Source organism: Magnolia sinica, chromosome 15 (genome assembly GCF_029962835.1).
Source record: "Magnolia sinica isolate HGM2019 chromosome 15, MsV1, whole genome shotgun sequence".
In the NCBI taxonomy this organism is placed as follows: domain Eukaryota; kingdom Viridiplantae; phylum Streptophyta; class Magnoliopsida; order Magnoliales; family Magnoliaceae; genus Magnolia; species Magnolia sinica.
The window spans coordinates 10,612,455-10,632,824 of NC_080587.1; positions in this window are offsets into that span (position 1 = coordinate 10,612,455).

Genomic DNA, 20,370 nt, shown 5'->3' on the forward strand with positions numbered 1-20,370 from the left:
TTATTTATTTATTTAAGCAAATCCTTAGGGGGTTTAGGTTGCATTAGTTCTAACCTTCCACTTCCAAAAACATGATTCAGATGTTTAGGATCATCTGATAAGACTCATGGAAATGGGTCAACCCTAGGGCTGGCAATGGACCCGATCTCCACGGATCAGCCCAAGCCTCATGAAAGGCCTTGAATTTATAAACAAAGGGTTGTAATGGGCCAGGTTGGGTTTTGATCTGGCCTGACCCTAGTCGCCTAAACGTTGGCCTGAGCCTGGCCTTAGCCTAATTGGGCTAAAAAGGCCTCGGCCCTCGCTCTATAGGGCCCGCCTTTGTAAGGAAAACTGACGGGACGAAAGGTTTGAAATTACTACAAATTTAATAATTTTTTTGCATGCCCTCCATCCACGATGAGTCGAATTACATTAATGGTTTTGATTATAGAACCATTCTTTTGTATGATGGTGACCCACTCGATGGTCAGAATGGGCCAACTGTCCGCATTGGGCCATTTTTCCTTGACCTTGGTCTGGCCCTGCCCAGACACCCAGACTAGATTTGAGCCCAGGCCTCAAGTCTAGGGTCCAGGGCTTGACAAAAGAACTTCATAAGTCTCTGGAAATTGAAGATAACAGATCAAGAAATTGAATTTCAATTAATTATTTGTGGGACCCATTGCCACCTCAGTTATTGACCCCGGTCGATTTTGAATATCAGCCATTGATTCTGGGCCCAAGGATTAATATCACAAGTGTGCCTATTCTTAGGCTCCGGTCAGGCCTCAATAGAAATTTTTTGAAAAACCTATGTGGGTGGTATGTGATCATGAACCAGGATTCAAAATTGGGAGTGTTCCTGGGATTTGGGGTAGGATATTAAAATGTATTGGACAGCCCATATTCTTTGATACTTTTCTCTCTTTATTTTGGGATTTATACTAGAATGCCTGGACAAATGGAAATTCTAAGCGATGCTTTTCAAGGGTAGAAATTATTCTTCTTTTTTTCCCCTCTAGAAATAAAGTAGAGAATTGTGGGGCTCACTTGTTATGTTTATAACATCCAACCCATCCAACATATGCAACCCATTATGGTGATGGCAAGAATGAAGAACCAAGTACAATATTATTATGGTTTGGCCCACCTTTTGATGGGACGTGCTATATTTTTGGATTGTCTTGGATGTTAGACACATGTAAGATCTCTATAAGGTGGGCCTCATCAATCAATGGTCTGGATTAACCTAAAGATTAGAGAATGTTATCAGGTAAACCAGTGGGCCCCTAAAGACTTTTTTTTTTTTTTTTTAAATTTTTAAGTGGACTCATGCCACATCAGTGTCATTGATAAGAGAAATTTACAGAATTTCGGGAGGGTCCCAACAAAAAGACTGTGGACCTCTCCTATCGTGTCGCCCCTCAAAAGACTAAAGAAAAACTACAAAAAATAGGATTCAAAAGGTCCTCTATGCAGATGATAAAAAACTGAGATGTCCTGATCATGGCCTTCTTATGGAACCTAGGCCTGAGTTGTCTAGGACAAGCGCTCCTCTGACACTTCAAGGAAGGTCAGAAATGGTTCGGAATATTTTGTCTGAGCAGCCTTCGCTGGCCATTCGAGCTAGCTCATCAGCAACTGCGTTGCCTTCTCGAAAAATGTGAGCGAAGATGATGTTAAGATTAGTCGTCTTTGCTTGAATTTCCCCCATCCTATACCAAATGCTCCAAGGACAAGCCACTTGAGGATCCCTCGCCGCATTAATGACAATATTGGAGTCTGATTCGACAATCATTTTTGTCAGGCCCAGATTGGAACAGATGGACAGGCCATCAAGCATGGCCTGAGCTTCCGCCACCGTATTAGATTCGATCCCATAATGTCTGCAGAAGGCAAAGATCAGTCTCCCATAGCGGTCTCGACATACTCCTCCACCTCCGCTTTCACCCGGGTTGTTTCTGGACGAGCCATCAGTGTTCAGTTTCAGCCAGCCAATCGGAGGCTTGGACCATCTGACAAACTGGGTACCTCCTAAAGAAATTGGAGCTAGGCATTTGATATTCAAGGTTTGGAGTATAACGTTGGCAGCCATGGATTGAGTATCCTCCTCCTGAATAGAAGATCCATTCTCTCTCAGCCAAGTGGACACCTTAGAAATGATGGATTTCTCAGACATTTTGTGGCCCTCAAACCGAGTGGAATTTCTATTTAGCCATATTTCCCATATGACCAAACTTGGGAGGAGACCGATTAGGATAGAGGAGCAGGATTGAGGGCTGGCCGCTAATGTCCACTGGTGGATGCATCGAAGAATGGTTTGGTCGGGAGCGAGGGGAATGCCAAAAAGTTGGTGGAAGTGCAGCCAAATGTTTGAAGCAATAGTTCCCTGACTGAGAAGATGATCGATGGACTCCACTGCATAACCGTGATGGGTTGCCGTGTGAATAGTGGTAGGCTGCTGATGGTGGACGCTGCTGAGTTGGACCGTTGCTGATGGTGAAGATTGCTCAGCCCCTGATGGGCGATGCTGCTGGCTGATGCTATTCTATTGGGGCATAGCTGAAGGAGGATGCTGCATTGCCCCTGGCAGACGCTGCTGCTGATTGACGCTACTCAGGTGGAGGTGGAGATTGTTGAGAGGAGGGCGGTGTGAAGAAGGACTTTGGTTGCTTGGATGATGCAGACCTGCAGAGGGAGAGGGAGGTGGCGGGAGGATTGGATGAACTTGCAGACAGCATTCGCATTTCGAAACAATATGGACGCCGAATCTCTGCACTGCTGAATCAACAGGGATTGCAAGGTGAACTGTTTTCCAAGCAAAGATAGAAATTTTCGATGGGAGGAGTTTATGCCAAAGCCATTTAATCTATGGAATTTCTGGCTGATGCTCCCTGATAGCGTTCCATGCTGATTTGAGGGAGAATGTACCTGACGAGGATAAGTCCCAAAGTAACCTGTTTGCTCAGTTGGACAAAGCCACTGAAGAAGCTGAGATAGATTGCATTGCCGAAGGGGTGATGAATTGTTGAATATTCGAGATTTTCCATCGACCTGAAACGGGGCTGAAGTCTCTGATTGAAGCAGACAACAGAGTGTGAGGGACAGGGGACATTATGGCACCTGCGAGTAGCCCACAGCCCGGCCAGTTATGTATCCAAAAGCTGATTTTTCCTTCTCCAATGAGCCATTTGGAGTGGAGAAGAGTGCTGGGCAAGAATTTGAGAAGTTCGTTTCAAACTAGTGAGGTAGTTGAGCCTGGTACTCCTTAGTTAAAAATGAGTCTCCAGAAGTACTTTGCTGCCATAAAAGAGGCCCACAGAGATTTACTTTCGATGAGATTTCAGTACATTTTGACTCAGAAGGCCAGCATAACATCTTCTATTTTTCTGACCCCCAGACCTCCTTCTCGGGTAGGAGTGCAAACTTTTGACTAATTAATCCAATGCCTTTTGGGTCCCTCTTCAAAACTGCCCCAGAAGAAATTGGTAAAAGCTCTATTCAGGGAGTTGCTGACTGACTTTGGAATGTTGATAGCCAATAGGAGGTGGACTGGGATGCTTGATAAGACATGTTTGATGAGAGTCAGTTTCACTGCTTGATTGAGAAATTTTACTTTCCAGCCTTCAATTTTACTAATGATCTTCTAGACGATCGGCTGCAATAAGGGGCTTTTGATCTTTCCTTTGGATAAAGGAATGGCCAAGTAAGAGAAGGCCAAAAAGGTGTGGCTGAATCTAGTGAGGTTCATCAATCTTTGGGCTTTGCGTCTGGATTTTTTTTTTTTCGGGGTCATAAAGGCTGTCTTGGACTCATTGACCCTTTTTGACCTGAGGCTGATTCGTAGTCTCCAATGAATCCGAGGAATTTGCGCACATTAGCCTGCTTGCCATTGAGAAAAAGGATTGCGTCATCAGCAAAAAACAAATGGATAACAATTGGACAGTTGTGGGGAAGGCTGTATAGCTAACAAGCTCCGGTAGAGAAGAGCTTGGAGATGCCCCTACTAAGAACTTCTGCTGCTAAGATGAATATCGAAGGAGATAGGGGGTCTCCCTGTCTTAAACCTCTGCTAGCTTGGAAAAAACCAAAGCTCTTGCCATTAATGAGGATGGAAAACCAAACCTCTTTCCAACAACGTTCTATCTAAGAAATCCATTGTTGATTGAAGCCAAAAATCTGCAGGACTTTCAATATGAATCCCCACTCGAGCCAGTCGTAGGCCTTTTTCATATCTAATTTGATAATGAGATAGCCCCCAAACACTTTGCGATCTATCTCATTGACCATCTCTCTTGCTATGGAGATATCTTCCGATATTAGCCGGCCTTTGACAAAAGCCCATTGCTCTTGTGAGATAAGACTTGGGAGGATGTGGGACAGCCTGGAAGCCATGAGCTTGGAAAAGATTTTCATGATGCAATTGCATAAGCTGATCGGCCTAAAATCGGTAATATATTCTCGGTTCTTCTTCTTTGGAATGAGACAAATTTGGGTACATTGAAAGGCTCTAGGGACTGGGCCTCCATTGAAGAAATCTTTGGCTGCTTCAAACAAGTCTGTGCATATCACATCCCAACATGAGGAGTAGAAGGCTCCATCAAAACCATCGGGGCTCGGGGCGCTATCAATCGGAATTGTTGATGCCGCTTGCTTGACCTCCTCCAGCGTTAGAGGTCTCATGAGGGCCGTGTTCATCTGGTTGCTGACCAACCATGGAATGGAGCTGAAAATCTGTTGAACGGATGAGTTTCCTTCAGAGGAGAAAAGGTGCTTCAAATAATTTTCTGCTTCCTGACCTATCTCATCCATATCCTCAATGATATCTCCTGAGGAAGTCTTTAATTTGGAGATAGCCAAATTTCTGTGCTTGACTTGGACAGAGCTATGAAAGAATTTGGTATTTCTATCTCCCTCCTTCAGCCATTAGATTCTTGATTTTTGTTTTCAAAATATTTTTCCTTGTAAGTGGGCTTTTTTCAGATTAGCCTAGGCCATGTTTAGCTTAATTTGATTTGGTTCTGATTACAAGGAAAGGAGAGCATTCTCAGCCTTGACCACGTCATTCTCAACCTCCTGGACTTTTTGATTAATATCTTCAAATATCTCTTTGTTCCATGTTTTTAGTTTTGTCTTAAGAATCTTAAGCTTGATGTAGAATCGGTACATTGGAGTTGCAAAAACTTCAGTTCGCCAACAATCTGAAACTACTTGGTAAAAATCTTCATGGATTATCCACATTTGCTGGAATTTGAAAGGGTGGGGAAACTTAGCTGGGTCTTCCTGATAGGTGAGATGCAATGGGGAATGATCCATGTACAATCTTGTGAGATGGTCGACCTTTGAATGGCGAAATATCGCAAGCAGTTGGCATTGAAAAATATTCTATCTAGTCATGCCCAACGACGGCTGTTTCCTGATCTGTTGTTGCACTAGGTGAATTGGGATCCTAAATCTATCAAGCCTGCATCATTGACCATATCAAGGAAGTCGAACATAGCACCATTCATCTGCGGCGGTCCTCCTAATCTCTCGTCCGGGGTGGGCCCCTAAAGATTAGAGAATGTAATCGGGTACATCAGGGGGCCCCACAACAATGTGAAACTTCCAGATACTCTACGTAAGGGTAAGGGGTGGAATGCTATAGCATCTATTTTCTATACTCGAGTGTAGAGGAGAGGAAGATCTTGGTATTCTATATTTTCAATTATGGCATCTCAAATATGTATGTCATCTTCCTTCTTTGATCTCCATGACCGACGCACAGCAAGGTCTTTTGGCAATTTCTCCATGACTGACACACAGCAAGGTCTTTTGGCAATTCCGCATTATGTAAATCTAACAACACATGCCACCTAAGTTCTATGATTTTCATTTCTCTATTTTTTAAAGAAAATAGAGGGTGTTCACTTAATTTCTCCTTTAAAAAGCATTGTCTGGATAATTTTAGTTCTTCAAGTCACTCTTTGATAAGATCTGAATCCTGAGGAATTTTGCAGTAAAAATCCTTTTTTTTTATATAATATATATATTTTTTCCTCATCAATCGAGAAGTTGGGAAAGGCAAGATATTGTTGAATAATTGGTGGACTGTGTCGAATATTTGGTGGACCGTGTAGAATATTTGGTGGACTGCACCATTGATGGGCCATGGCGTAATTAGAGGAAAAGACATAACTACTGCCCATCTCTCTTGTTCTAATAATGAAATTGGTGTTGTTGGGTCTGGTGTTGTTTTTGGGCCATGCAACATGTAAAATAGGCCTGATGAGTGGTCCAGATCTTGCATTCCCATGTGAACCCTGTTGGCAAGTGAGTGTCCAAAAAATGTACATTTAAGCATTCTCTGCCATTAGTGGGTCATCATAAATAAAAGAAAAGCAGCGGCTCATTGTCATTGTCATCTTAATAGCCTTATCTTAGGCCTTTTAGAGTCGAAACACATTGACTCAGCCAGAAATTGAGCCAAGTCACCCTAAGATTCACTAAAATAGGGTGTCAATGGCCAGTATGCGTCTATACCAAGCTCTATCTAAGCCCAGCCCGCATTGTTTAACTGTAATGTCCCAGCACTCAATGTACCGGTATTGTCTGTTTTGGCCAAAGTCTCACGGTTTGGATTTTATGGTTTCCCCCAAAAGGTCTCGTGACAAGGAAGGTTGGAACCACACTTATATCTAGGATCTCGAGCGCTCATCCATCCGATGTTGGACTAAAGCCAAGGTCCCGACCAACTGTTTGCGATATTTTAGAATAATGGCTATATTTTCGAACAACCCACATGTTGAACCCTCGCTCGGACAACATCCCGATTAACCAGGCGTTAGATTAACATAAGATCGAGATGGATTCCTATCTTAATTTAGCACTATTTAAAAAAATGGTGGTGACTCAACCTCTTTCACACTAGTAGCATCATAACATTCAAATCATATATCTAAAATTGCACAATTCAAACAATCCTAACCATTTAATTAATGACTATCAAATGAATGGGAGAAAGTAAAATAGGAATCAAATCCAAATTCAAAAATAAAAAAGAAAAAAAAAGACAAACAACTCTAATTGAGTCAGCAATTCGTCGCCTAGGATTATTGTAGAACTATGTCACATAGATATGGTTGAAGAGTCACAGCAATTTTTAAAATGGTACAAAACAAGATAGTTATTTTTTGTTGAACCTTGTGTGATAGCTGCATAAAATCTGTCACCTTTCTTTTATACTAATTTAAAACTTAGGGTTTGGACATGCAGTTCATGTTATTTATATTATCTTTTAAATTTTCAATAGAATGTATAATAATAATTTATATTTTCTAGTTTTTAAAATATTCTTAAAATATATATTTTTTATTTTTTTAAATATCGACAGATTACACATGAGTTATAAAAATCTTAACTTATTGGGCCACTTAAATGACCTCATTGAAGCGATCTGGAGCGTTCATTTTGTGCAACACAAAATTAGAGGAATTAGAAGATCTGATCCATCCTTAAGATAACCTTCTTTCGTTGCTTCTTTAATAATCCATCGATGGAACGGTCAGGATTATTCAGTAAAATTGATTCTTTGAAACCATAAAAGTGGGCCATGATGACTCATGACTCCAATTTTTGACTGGAGCTACTTTCATAGATCTTAACCGTCCACTTTATAAGCGGCTAATCAGACCCTTTGAATCTCCTGATTAGTGTGATATTTGGATAGTAGCTCATAGGACTTGTTTTGAAACTAATGTACGGTACAGATTCATCTATTTAGCTGTCCAAGCGTCCTGATGCAACTCCAAGCAGTATAGTATTACTTGTAGTTATGGGTGTCAACAGGTTATATCTGGGTCGGGTCCTAAACTTCCCAGACCCGGGATGATCTGGTTCGGGTCTTGCCGGCTTAGGCCGTGTTTGTTAACGTTGAATTTTTGCACTTAACGCGGAATGGGGAAAATTTTTCGTGTTTAGTGGTGTTTGTTAATGCGTTGTTAACGTGGAAGACGGAAAGCGGTAAGTTGTTTTTCACTGAATTTTTTCCGTGATAGGAGTCTGGCTTAATGGAGAACGCAGAATGCGCTCCGTGATTTTTCATTAAACAAATTTTTTTTCTTCCAAAAGTACCCCTTTTTAAGTTACTACGGAAATTTTATGCGCAATATAAAATGAACCTTTAACCTGTAAACCTTCTTTATGCCCCCACCATGATTTATGTGTTTGATCCACACCGTCCATCAACTTTTTCAGGTAATTTAAGGTGTGATCCAATAAAAGAAGCAGGTCCAATGATTAATTAGACCATAAGGTGGGGATTGAACGTCCATCGTTAAAAACTTATTGAGAGCTGGAGAAGTTTCAGATCAAGCTGATATTTGTGTTTTCACTTCATCCACGTCTACATGACCTAATGAATAGGTTGGATGGTAAAAAAACATCACATTGGCCCATGTAACTTTGATCTCTTTGAACCGTTGGTACAACGGACGCGTACTGCTCCAAACGGGCAGTTTTATGGGCGGCCCACCTTGATGTATCTGTACATCCAAACTCTCTATCCCTTTTCTCATATTATTTTAAGGCATGTAAACAAAAATGAGGCAGATCCAACGATCAAATGGACTACATCTTGCATGTAATGCAACTGGTGCATTTTAATGCAACCAATATTATTATTTGGTGTGGTCCACTTGAACGTTGGATATGCCTCATTTTTGTGTTCATGCCTTAAAATAATCTGAGAAAAGGGATTGACGGTTTGGATGTACAAATATATCACGGTGGGCCCGCCTACAGAACTGCTCGTTTGGAGCCAGGTATAGGCGGGGGTAGTACACAATCCGCATCCTCGTTAAACACGCCGCCCAGGCGCCATGACTGATGCGGATTCCTGCAAAAGCCTTTCGCAAGAAGTTCCTGCGCTGGAAACCTAGGTGGGGCCCACTGTGATGTTCATGAGAAATCCATCCCGTCCATACATTTTTTGAGATCATTTTAGTAATTGGGGCAAAAAATAAGCCGGATCCAATACTCAAGTGAGCTTCGTTAAAGGAAAAGGTGGGTAGGGAAATTCCTACCATTGAAAACTTTCTGAGGTTGACAGATGTGTTTACATGCCATCCATACCGTTCTTAACATAATTCCTACTGAGATGAACTGAAAACATAAATATTAGAACGATTCAAAACTTCTTTGGCCCCATGAATATTTCAACAGTGGACGTTCAATGCTCACGTTTTCAGCCCACTTTAGTATTGGATTCGTCTCATTTTACCCCAAGCCTTAAAATGATCTCAAAAAACGTATGGACGGTATGGATTTCTCAAAAAAAAAAAATCATGGTGGGCCCACTTGGGTTTCCAGTGCAGGAGCTTCCTGCGGAAGGCTTTAGCAAGAAATCCCCGTCCCGCCAAGATGGGAACGGATTGGCTACTCCCACTGCCACCGGCCAGTGGCTGATCGTTGGTGCTTTGTGGGCCCCACCATGATGTATGTGTTTCATCCATGCCATCCATCTATTTTTTCAAATCATTTCATGGTATGGGACAAAAACATTAGGTATATCAAAATCTCAATTGGGCCACATTACAGGAAACAGTGTTGAATGAGCGTCGACCATTAAAAACCTTTTGGGGCCATAAAAGTTTTGGATCAAGCTTATCTTTGTTTTTTCCCTTCATCTGGACCTGTATGACCTAATAAAAAGATTGGATGTCCAATTGTAAATGATCATATCAACAGGTTGGATGGAAAATAATTGACAAAGTGGACCCTAAGAAGGTTTCAATGGTGGGCGTCCTTAGTACCACTGTTTCTTGTGGTGTGGTCCACTTGAGCTTTAGATCTGCCTTATTTTTGGTTTAGCCATCTAAAATGATATTGAAATATGGATGAACGGTGTGGATAAAACTCATAAATCACAGTGACCCCTCAGTGGCCATCGGAGCCTCTACCTATCCCGAGCTCGAAGGGTAGTACCTAATCCACCTTTCAAAACTTCTCAGGGGCACAGAAGTTTCCGATCAAGTTTATATTTTGTTTTCACTTCATCGATCTCTATGTTAACTTATGAATAGGTTGGATCTAAAAAATACATCATGGTGGCCCTTATAAATGTTTCAACGATAGGTCTGCTCTCACGGTTTTCTATGGTGGATCCACTTGAACTTTAGATCTTTAGGTCTATCTAATTCTTTTCCTCATGCCATAAAACCATCTCTACAAATGGTTGGACGGTATGGATACAACACACACACATCATGGTGGGGTCCATAGAGCTTGGTGACGTCACTTTAATAGCGATTTGGCTACTCACCTTATCAGAATTGCCCGTCTACACCAACCCATATATGCGTGGGAAAGCCTTTCGCAGGAAGTTCCTGCGTTGGAAACCTATATAGGGCCTACCCTGACTTTTGTGAGAAATCTACCCTGTCCATTCGTTTTGTGAACTCGTTTTAAAACAATAGGCCAGAAAATGAAGAAATTGTCGCCACACTTATACTTGTAGATCATTAATTTTTTATCTTTTTTTTTTTTAATGAATAATGATATTTAAATTTTCTATTAAGTACTTTATAGTTTATTCAAATTAAATAGAATAATTTTATTTTCATTTAATAAAAAATAATTTCTTTATAATGTAAAACATTTCCAAACAGCAGATAGGGGCAAATGTGTGAAATTAACATTTTTCAGACATTTCAGATGTTTGTTAACAAACATATTGTTTCACATCCAGTACGTAATTTTCGAACTTCAGCCATAATTACCAAACAAGTTTTTTGACTTCAGATTTCAGATTCAGCTTCAGATTTCAGATTTAACAAACGGGCCTTAGTATCCTTTTGGGTCTGGCTCTTGTTCATGCGGACCCGAATTCCGAGGCCGGTTAATAGGAGCCTGGCCCAACGAGGCCAAGTGTGGGTGGGGATTTGGGTATTAATCCGAGTCTAAGTGGGCCATCCAAACCGTTGGTTGAATGATATGTATAGAATGACGGTTGCTGTAAATATTGGAAGGGCCTAAGCACTAGATCAACGGTCCAAAAAACATGGTCATAGAAACGGTCCATATTCAAGGAAAGGTTAATGGCCAACCACTTGAATTATTCAAATCTGAGATTTTTTGCGTATCTTCCATCCGTACAGAGGCCTATGAATCAAAGGGTCCAGATCATTGAAACATGGTCCAGATCCAACAGTTCTAGTCCTGACATATCCTATCATAACACGTGGGAAATATTTTACTCTTGCTGACCTTTCAAGAGCTGCTATTGCTGACTTGTGCCGGCTTTTCCTTTATTTCAGCTTTGACAGAGCCACTCTGTTCACACGTGGAAACTAATCACACGTGTATAAAATCTGAACTGCTTATCAGGCAATCCCCACTCTGAATGTTCCACGTATCCAACATTAGGAAAATACGATAATCTGGTTCGTCGCACGCGTAAATTAAATATGAACCGTTGGTTGATGTCTCTTAAGCCTTCAATCTTTTTTTCCCTGTCCGGATGTGGCCGAACTCATGATCCTACGGTCCATCTTGTTGGGATCGCCCAACGCACAGCTCTGATCTCACACACGTGCACCTATTTCCAAGAGTGCAGCTAGCAGTCCAACATTTTGTATCCTAGCCATCAGAGAGAGTAGTGGGGCCCACCTTGAAAATGCGCCGTACCAAGCTGTTGTTCGCCTCGTCAGATGGGCCCCACAATTCCGTACGAATTGTTGATTTTTTTTTTTTAAATTTATTTATTTACATAACGTTCGTATTTTCAATGGTGGGCCCCACTTGATGAATGGACTGAATTTTTTTTGTCCGTCCGTTGAAAAAGTTTCCTCGTAGAAATCACGTTTCATTTTTTAAGTCGATGCATGATTCCTACGTCCGTCGGGGGAGTCATTTGATACTCTGGCAGAGCACGATACTTGATACTCCTGCACTAAAAAATTGTAAACATGGCACGTTTTAACTCAAATTAAACTACTAAAATTGGGAGCCCAATGTAGCTAAGTGACAGTTCCAAGGTCAGATTTATTGATCAATCCCAACCATTGATCTGTGGACGTATGTTTTTTTGTAGAAATACAAACATAGGATGTTTTTCATTTCAACCGTCCAAGAAATGTCCACCAATCTGATAGTCATATCATAACATGAGCCTAATTTCATAGATTGGCTTCTGCACGTGTCGACGTCATCAATTTCTGTGGGGCCCACCATGGTGTATGTGTTATATCCACACTGTCTATCCATTTTAGGAGATCATTTAAGGGCATAGATCTGAAAATGAGGGAGATCTGAATCTCAAGTGGACCACATCACAGAAAGCAGCGGGGATTGAACGTCTACCATTAAAAACTTCTTGAGGCCCACGGAAGTTTTAGATCAATTTGATTTATTACCTTCATCCTAGTCAGTGTGACCTCATGAACAGGTTTGATGATAAATAAACATCATGGTGGGCCCTGGGAAGGATTCAACGGTGGGAATTACTGTCCCCACTGATTTATATGGTGTGGTCCACTTGAGACCTTGATCTGGCTCATTTTTGGCTTAATAAGCTAAAATGATCTTGCCAAATGGATGGACAGTGTGGATATAATATATACATCATAGTGGGGCCCATAGAACTTGATGACGTCAACACATAACTGAGTTCGGTGGCTTGTGGCCCACCACTCAATCCGCTTCCTGGTTCTTGATACATCTAAGCTGGGACCCATCATTTGGACGGTCTAAAAAATTTTATTTACGTGCCACGCATGCAATTTCAATGTGGCGTATCATCTACCATACTCTGCTAGAGTACCAGTGTATTTTCACCTGGGTGTGAGACTGTGAGTATACTTTCAGTGAATGTGAATCTCTGCCTCTCCTTTCGGTGTGGCCCATTGCATGGGAATCTGTCCGTCCTTTCCGTGTGACACATGATCTTTTCTCTTTCCTGCTTTTGAACGAATATTCAAGCTCATCAGGTACGTCCATCACGAATTGGACGGCAGTGATCATGCAAGCAGCTTTTTCTGCAACCCGTGCGACCAGAACTGTAAGAAGGTAGGTGGGGCCCACCGTGAGGTTTTTGATAAATTCATACCGTTTGTCAGTTTTGTCAGCTTATGTCTAGATACAAACATAAAAATAAGGTTTTTGAAAAAAGTGTGGATTGAATGTGCACCGTTGAAACATTGGTTGGCCCACAGAAGTTTGGATCAGGCGAATATTTTCGTTTTGCAGATGATTTCAGTGGTAATGTCCTCACGAAGGGTTTGGATGGCATACGAACGTCACGGTGGACCCTGGAAGGTTTCAACCGTTGGTTCCCTCCCCACTTTTCAGATCGTGTGGCGCTTTTTGAGTTTTGGATCTGCCTCATTTTGGAAAGCGGATTGCCTGGTGTACCTCACATCAGCTACATAGCTGATGTATTGACATCAGCAAGTTCTGTGGGTCTTTTAATGAGGTATGTGTTATATCCAAACCGTCCATCCATTTGGCGAGCTCGTCTTAAGGCTTGAGACGAAAAATAAGACAGATCTAACCATCAAGTAGACCACACTGAAAAAAGTAGTGGGAGATTGAACGTCTACCATTGAAACCCTTTTTGGGGTCACAGAAGTTTTGGATCAATATGAAATTTGTTTTTTCTCTTCATTCAGGTCTTTCTGACCTTATGAACAGATTGGATGGAAAATAAACGTTATGGTGGGCCCTATAAATTTTTTAACGGTAAAAATCATTATCTCCACTGCTATTTGTGGTGTGGTCCAGATGATATTTGGATATGATTCATTTTTTGGATAATGTTATAAAATGATCTCTAAAAATAGATGAACGGTGTAGATATAATAAATACATCACTGTGGGGGCCCATGTAACTTTGATCTCCTTTGAACCGTTCGTACAACTCGGAGCTCGAGGAGCGTCCGTGCTCGTCTTCGCACTACACGTACGTACAGGAGCTATATAGCTGGTGTGTGGTACACAAGCCAATCCGCTTCCCTCATTTTGCGGTAATGAGCTTAAAAAACGGATGTATAGGTTGGATTTCTCACAAACCATCACGGTGGGCCCCACCTAGCTTCTGACTGCGGTCGGGGTGGCAGGCAATCCGCATCCTATTTTAGGAGAGTTTTTCATACTCTGATAGAGTACCATCGTTGATACACGAGCAGTGAGAATCAAATACACGTGGTCTAGATGAATTGGATTCACTGAAAATGAATTTGAATAATAAAATAAGCTTTAATAACTCAAATTAATATGCATATGAATATTTGACATAATAATTTTAATGAGCTCATTAGAATATATACTTTAGTTGAAAATGATGAATTTCAGCCCTTGGGTGGGCTGCAAATATAAGAATCTCATTTTTAACTGTTCATTTAGATGGCTAATCTTTGGATAGTTAAGGTTAATTTATTAATTTAAATTAAAAGTTGCAACTAATAATTGATTCGTATGATGCCTTTGTATGTATTTAAAAAGTAAGATGGAAAAAGCATTTATTACACTCAAATCAAAGTAAAAATATGTTAGGACAAAGGATGGATATGGAACAAAAGCATCCCAAATCCTTTCAAACCCCCCTCAAATATTCTCCAATATAAGGCGCGAAATGGCCCTAAATGATGGAAATAAAAGAAGTTATTCGATACTTATTGGGGGACAGTGGAAGCACATTGAGATGAATCAAGCAAAGTATTTCAATTGCACACACAAGATCAATTACGAAAACTCCAAATTTAATATGGAAAAACCTTTGTTGGAAAAAAACAACGTTACAAAGTAACATATATTCATTATAAAAGTAGAAAATTATAAGAGAAAGATTATTTGATTCAAAGAAGCCTCAAATTACCCAAGCTACATTTTTGAAGTCCTATGAATGAATTAGAAAGCTCTTAAATACCTCCTATTCCCAATCACACACACACACACACACATAAAATCTTTGAGTGAATCACAATAGAAATATAAAACAAACCTGACACTTACGCAACTCTGCTTAATTTCTGCACGATCGGTCAATAACATTGACAGACTGTCGATAGTATCAAACCTCTTCGATTTCATCGAACAAAATATTAAAACGTTCTATCGACTAAACATGTATTTTTTGAATTTTCTCAATTTCATTTCGACGGGACTTCGATGGCATCAACAGTTCGTCGATGGCATTAAACCCTTTTCAATAACATTGAACAGGACACCTAAAGTGTCCAACAACTAATTGTGAAATTTCTGAATTTTTCTGATGGCATTGAGAAACTTTCAATGGCATCGAACAACTGTCGATGTCATCGAATGGTCTATCAATGACATCGATAGACTTTGTAGTTGAAAAGATTTGATACATCAATAACAATACTCAGACAGTATATGATGCTGATACATAGGCACTTGGAAAATGTTTGTGGCACATACTAATTCAACTTAGATCAGCTAAATTCTGGAACCCTTTGTCCTAAGGTTGACAAATTAGATTGGTTAGAGGGTCCTAACCTTTGATATGTGGATTCTTATACATTGAAAGAGGGTCATTGGATTCTTTTATTTCAACAGGGTCCAACAAATTAATGTCCACCAATCCAATGGTCAGATGATGAAATTATCTTAATTTTGGTCCATCTTATATCTATATTGGGACAAAAAATTTGGATAGTTTGATTTAGATTGCTTGAATGCTACCTATGCAATTTCTAGGCATTTTTAAGTGCCTGCATATCGTCCACCACACCCTACTAGAGTATCAAAGTTTAATCCCAATTCTGGTGGGCCCCATGTAACATTAAAATGGTGCTTTTCTCCCCCATAAACTTAATAACCAATGATTTTAGCTTTTTCTAAAACTTTCTTGATTTCGATTAGGCAGAAGAAAGTGCTACTTTAGAGTGGAGAATCCTATGTAGGGAGACATCCATGCGGAAGAAGCTGAGTCAACTGGAGGAGATTTTGGGCCGAGTCATGAGAAAACTCACTCGAATCATTGAGTCGGCTTGGCCTCAACAAGACCCATTGAGTGGGTTGAGTCACTCACCAGCAAGATTATATTTTAAAATTTTTATTTCAAAATTCCTTTAAAACTATGATTTTATCAAATAATGCCTCTACTAACCAAAATGTAAAGGAAGAGGTTTTTTTGAGTGGTGAAACTTTCAATGTCTATTGTGTTTTTTAATATAGAAAATGGTAAAGGGAGAATTGTGGGGTTCATATGATATTTTTTAAAATATTCAACTCATCCAATAGATGTAATCTCCCGTGATGTTTAAAAGAACAAAGAACTTAATTAATATAAACATTCAATAAGTCACACCATACACTAATTTATACCACTTAAAAGCATCAAAATACGTGTACAACCCACCCGGTGATTATTATAGTGATTCAATCCGAAAGACCTTTGGTTAATGTGATTATCATCGTTGGATGCATATGATTTACAGGTTGTATGTCATATTCATACTACGTGGGGGTGGCTAACAGTGAAGTGTGAACTGACAATGATTGTACTAACAAGCTAATAGAAAAACACACACACACACATATATATACACACCACATGAGCTCCAATTTTTTTTGACTTTATTAAAATTTAAATAAAGCAATATATGATGCATCATACTTTGGTAACTTGCTTTATCAAAATTCAAAAATCATAATGCTTCGATATTTTGATTTAGTATGGGATTCTTTGGTAAATTTGAAATTTATAAGGAATTTTCTTGTAAAATCTCTTATACTATTCAATAAAAAACCTTAAGAGATGAGGCTAATGCCAAACCCAGCTATCAAACTATCAAAGCATAGTGATTCTATTTATTTTGATACTTGAACTTATATGAGTTTTGACAAATGCTCAAATCCAGTTAGTCGTCCATCTAACAAGTTTTGTGTGGGGCCCACTGTGGTGTTTGTATGACATCAAATCCATCCGGTGGAAATACTTTCATGAAGTTGAAATGTCCTAAAAATCAGGTTGATCCAACTATTAGGTGGACTACATCATAAAAAACAATGAAAACCACACATAAATCTCTACATTCATATAGATCTTATCTAATGGTCAGATCAGCTTGATTTTGGGGCATCTCATTTTTTGTTGCAGGGTAACCATAGTGGAAGGGTGGGATGGCATACAAACACAATGATTAGTTCACACCAACCAGTTGTTTGCCAGCATTTCTAAATGCTCCCACACAACTTGATGTACCTACAGCTAGTTGGCATGTGGGTCCCACCATGGTGTTTGGATAACATCTCACACATCCAACAAGGTTGTCTCACCATGAAAATAGGATGCTGAAAAATGAGGTCAATCTAACCGTTAGATGAGCCCCACATGAATGTGGAGTTTTTGAGTGGTTGATCATTGTTTTCTGAGGTGTGCCCCACCTGATGGTTGGACTAACTTGATTTTTTGTATATCCGATTTTCATGGTGGGACAATCTTTTTAGATGGGTGAGATGTCATACAAACACCATGGTAGGCCCCACATGACGTAGAACTAGTTGTGAGCATTTCTCATCTTAAATATTCCTTAATTCATTTATTAAATATTGAGTCGAGTTGAATAAAGACTCGGTCGGAGTCTTCGAGTTCACCTGACTCAGCTGGGTGACGAGTCAGAACATGGCATGTCTGTCTAGCAATCGGGTCCATACATATATTGGCCCCTAGCATGGATGACACAGGCATTCCTATCCGTTGATCAGAGCAACTAATTAAATGCCGGTAGAAAATAAAATAAAACTGATGGATAGGATTGTTTAATAGGTTTGATTTTGAAACATAAGAAATCCTTTTTCATGGCAATAGGTATATGGACCGATTAATAATTCAATCTGCCACATGCACCGTGCATCGTGCATCGCACGACTCCTGCCGGCAAACTCATGATGCAAACTCATCATTTCATCAATTTCGTTTCCATATATCGGGAAAACGGATTGGCTACTCCCCTGCCACCAGCCAATGACGGGTGGTCGGTGCTCTGTGGGACCCATCATGATGTATGTGTTTCATCCATGCCGTCCATCTATTTTTCTAGATCATTTTATGAAACGAGACTAAAATTGAACTATATCCAAATCTCAAGGGGACCATATTACAGGAAACAGTGTTGAATGAACATCGACCATTAAAAACTTTTTGGGGGCCATAAAAGTTTTGGATCAAGATTATCTTTGTTTTTTTGCTTTAATCTGGGTTTGTATGACCTAATCAACATATTGGATGTCAAATAAACATAACAGTGAGCCTTAGGAGGATTTTAATGGTGGATATCCAATCACTATTGTTTTCCTGTGATGTGGTCAATCTGAAATTTATATCCACTCGTTTTTGGGGTCAAGCTCTAAAACGATACGTAAAAATGGATGAACGGAATGGATAAAACACATACATCATGGTGGGGCCCACAGAATACCGACCACTAGCCACCGGGCTGGTAGCAGGGGAGTAGCCAATCCGATTCCATACCTCGGTATTGAGGATGCAAACATCGCGACCGAGGATCATCAGCACGTGTCGCCTCCGTTGGGCCACACTATGAAATGATCTGATGATCAGAACCGTTCATCTTATGTACTCTGTGGTGCACGAGCAATGCCTTGAAAATCATTGTCTTCAGATCAATAGCCTGGACAACCATGCCCACCCTTTATATCAATAAGAGCGAGGACGATGACAACCAATGGCCGATGTACACTGGGGAAATGGACAGTTGAGATCATCCAGTGAGGGAGCTTTTTGAGCATATCCCATTCACCACGGCTTCGCGTTATAAACGGTCTGGATTGGCATAAGGTACGTCCCACATCTAAATGTTGTAGCACGTGTGTGTAGTGATCGAGACTTTTGGGCCATGGACATCCCCTGATGGCCCACCAAATCAACGGTCCTGATCATCAGCCACACATTCCATCTGCATGCGTGATGATCCGCATGCAGATGGCATCCCTTTCATTAAATAACGGTACTGTTCTCAGTAGTGAGGCCCACCATCACATGCTATTGATCAGGTGCAAGAAATGAGGTACATGGGGACCATCAATTGCTGTGGTGGTGACCCCACACTCGCGATAGCAGCCTATTCAGAGGTTCTATGCTCAGTGTACTCGGGCTTCCAGTTTCTGCTAGTGGGCCCCACAGCTCAGCCATCGAGACCGTCAGATCATATGAACCACCATCGATGAACTATTTTCCAAAAAATCTCCCAGATCTGTTGATTCTAGACTTCAATCAAGGCTGCCTTTCCCAGCTGAATCTGGACCGTTGCTGTATTACTGTTTTTAACCGTCATACTTGCAGGCTACAAATTAAAAGATTCAGCCTTCTACTGTCATAGGAATTTGTGGGCATGACCCATCCATGGTGGGACCCATGGTGGCCCATCAGATCAATGGTCCAGATCACTGACCATGGCCCCCACGTGTACAAACTCAAAACCCGTGTATACTGTACATGTAATTACTCGGTCGGATGGTATCTATCATCTAAACGAAGGAATTATTTGAATGTTTCAGTACCACCATGCTTCTTTTAATAATCGTAGACACATCCCTCTATTTATTTTTTTTAAAAAAAACCCCTTCCAAATTACTATTTATAGAAACATCCCTATATGTTACACAAGACTCATGTTGCTCCACAACTTATTAACCCTAACTCATAGACAACTAGTAGTAGACATGTGGACCCCACTGTAGTGCACTTGTGCTGTGCTTGCAATCACTCTAGCTCGATCGCTTGAAAAGTGCTTAGCTTTAATTTGATACTGGGCCACGGGGCCCACAAGGCTTGAAATGCATACTGCATGCTACCGACTTGGTTTTTTAGCGGTCATAAATTTATTAGCTTAAAATTCAATCAAACACTTTATGCAATATGCCCTAGTAGCCTCTCCTTGTCGCTTCAACCCTTGAAGTGATGGCTTGAAATATCTTTACTTTTAGTTTGATACCTAATAGAGTAATAGTCCAAATTAAAGGTTTTTGGATAGTTGTCTAATGTTTTTTTATAATGTGGCCCACAAACATCCGATAACTTGAATTTTCAGGTGTCTAATATTCATTTATATTAATCATGCTAGGTGGGCTGGATACCATTTATATATAATGATGAACCCATGAACATGCAAAATAAATTCCTTGATAGAGGGTTATTAATGTTATTAGATACGAATTCGAGGGGAATACAAGCAATATCCTAAACACAGGGGTTTTTTATAATTGTTATAGAAAGAGGGAGGTATTTGCCATTATCTTCTTTTCAAATACAAATTATTATTTAATGCCATGCATGTGATATATGTTCAGGATATCTTAGACCATTTATTAGGGTGGGCCCTAAAACAGATATGTCACAGAGGGAGAGGAAAAGAAAAAACCCAT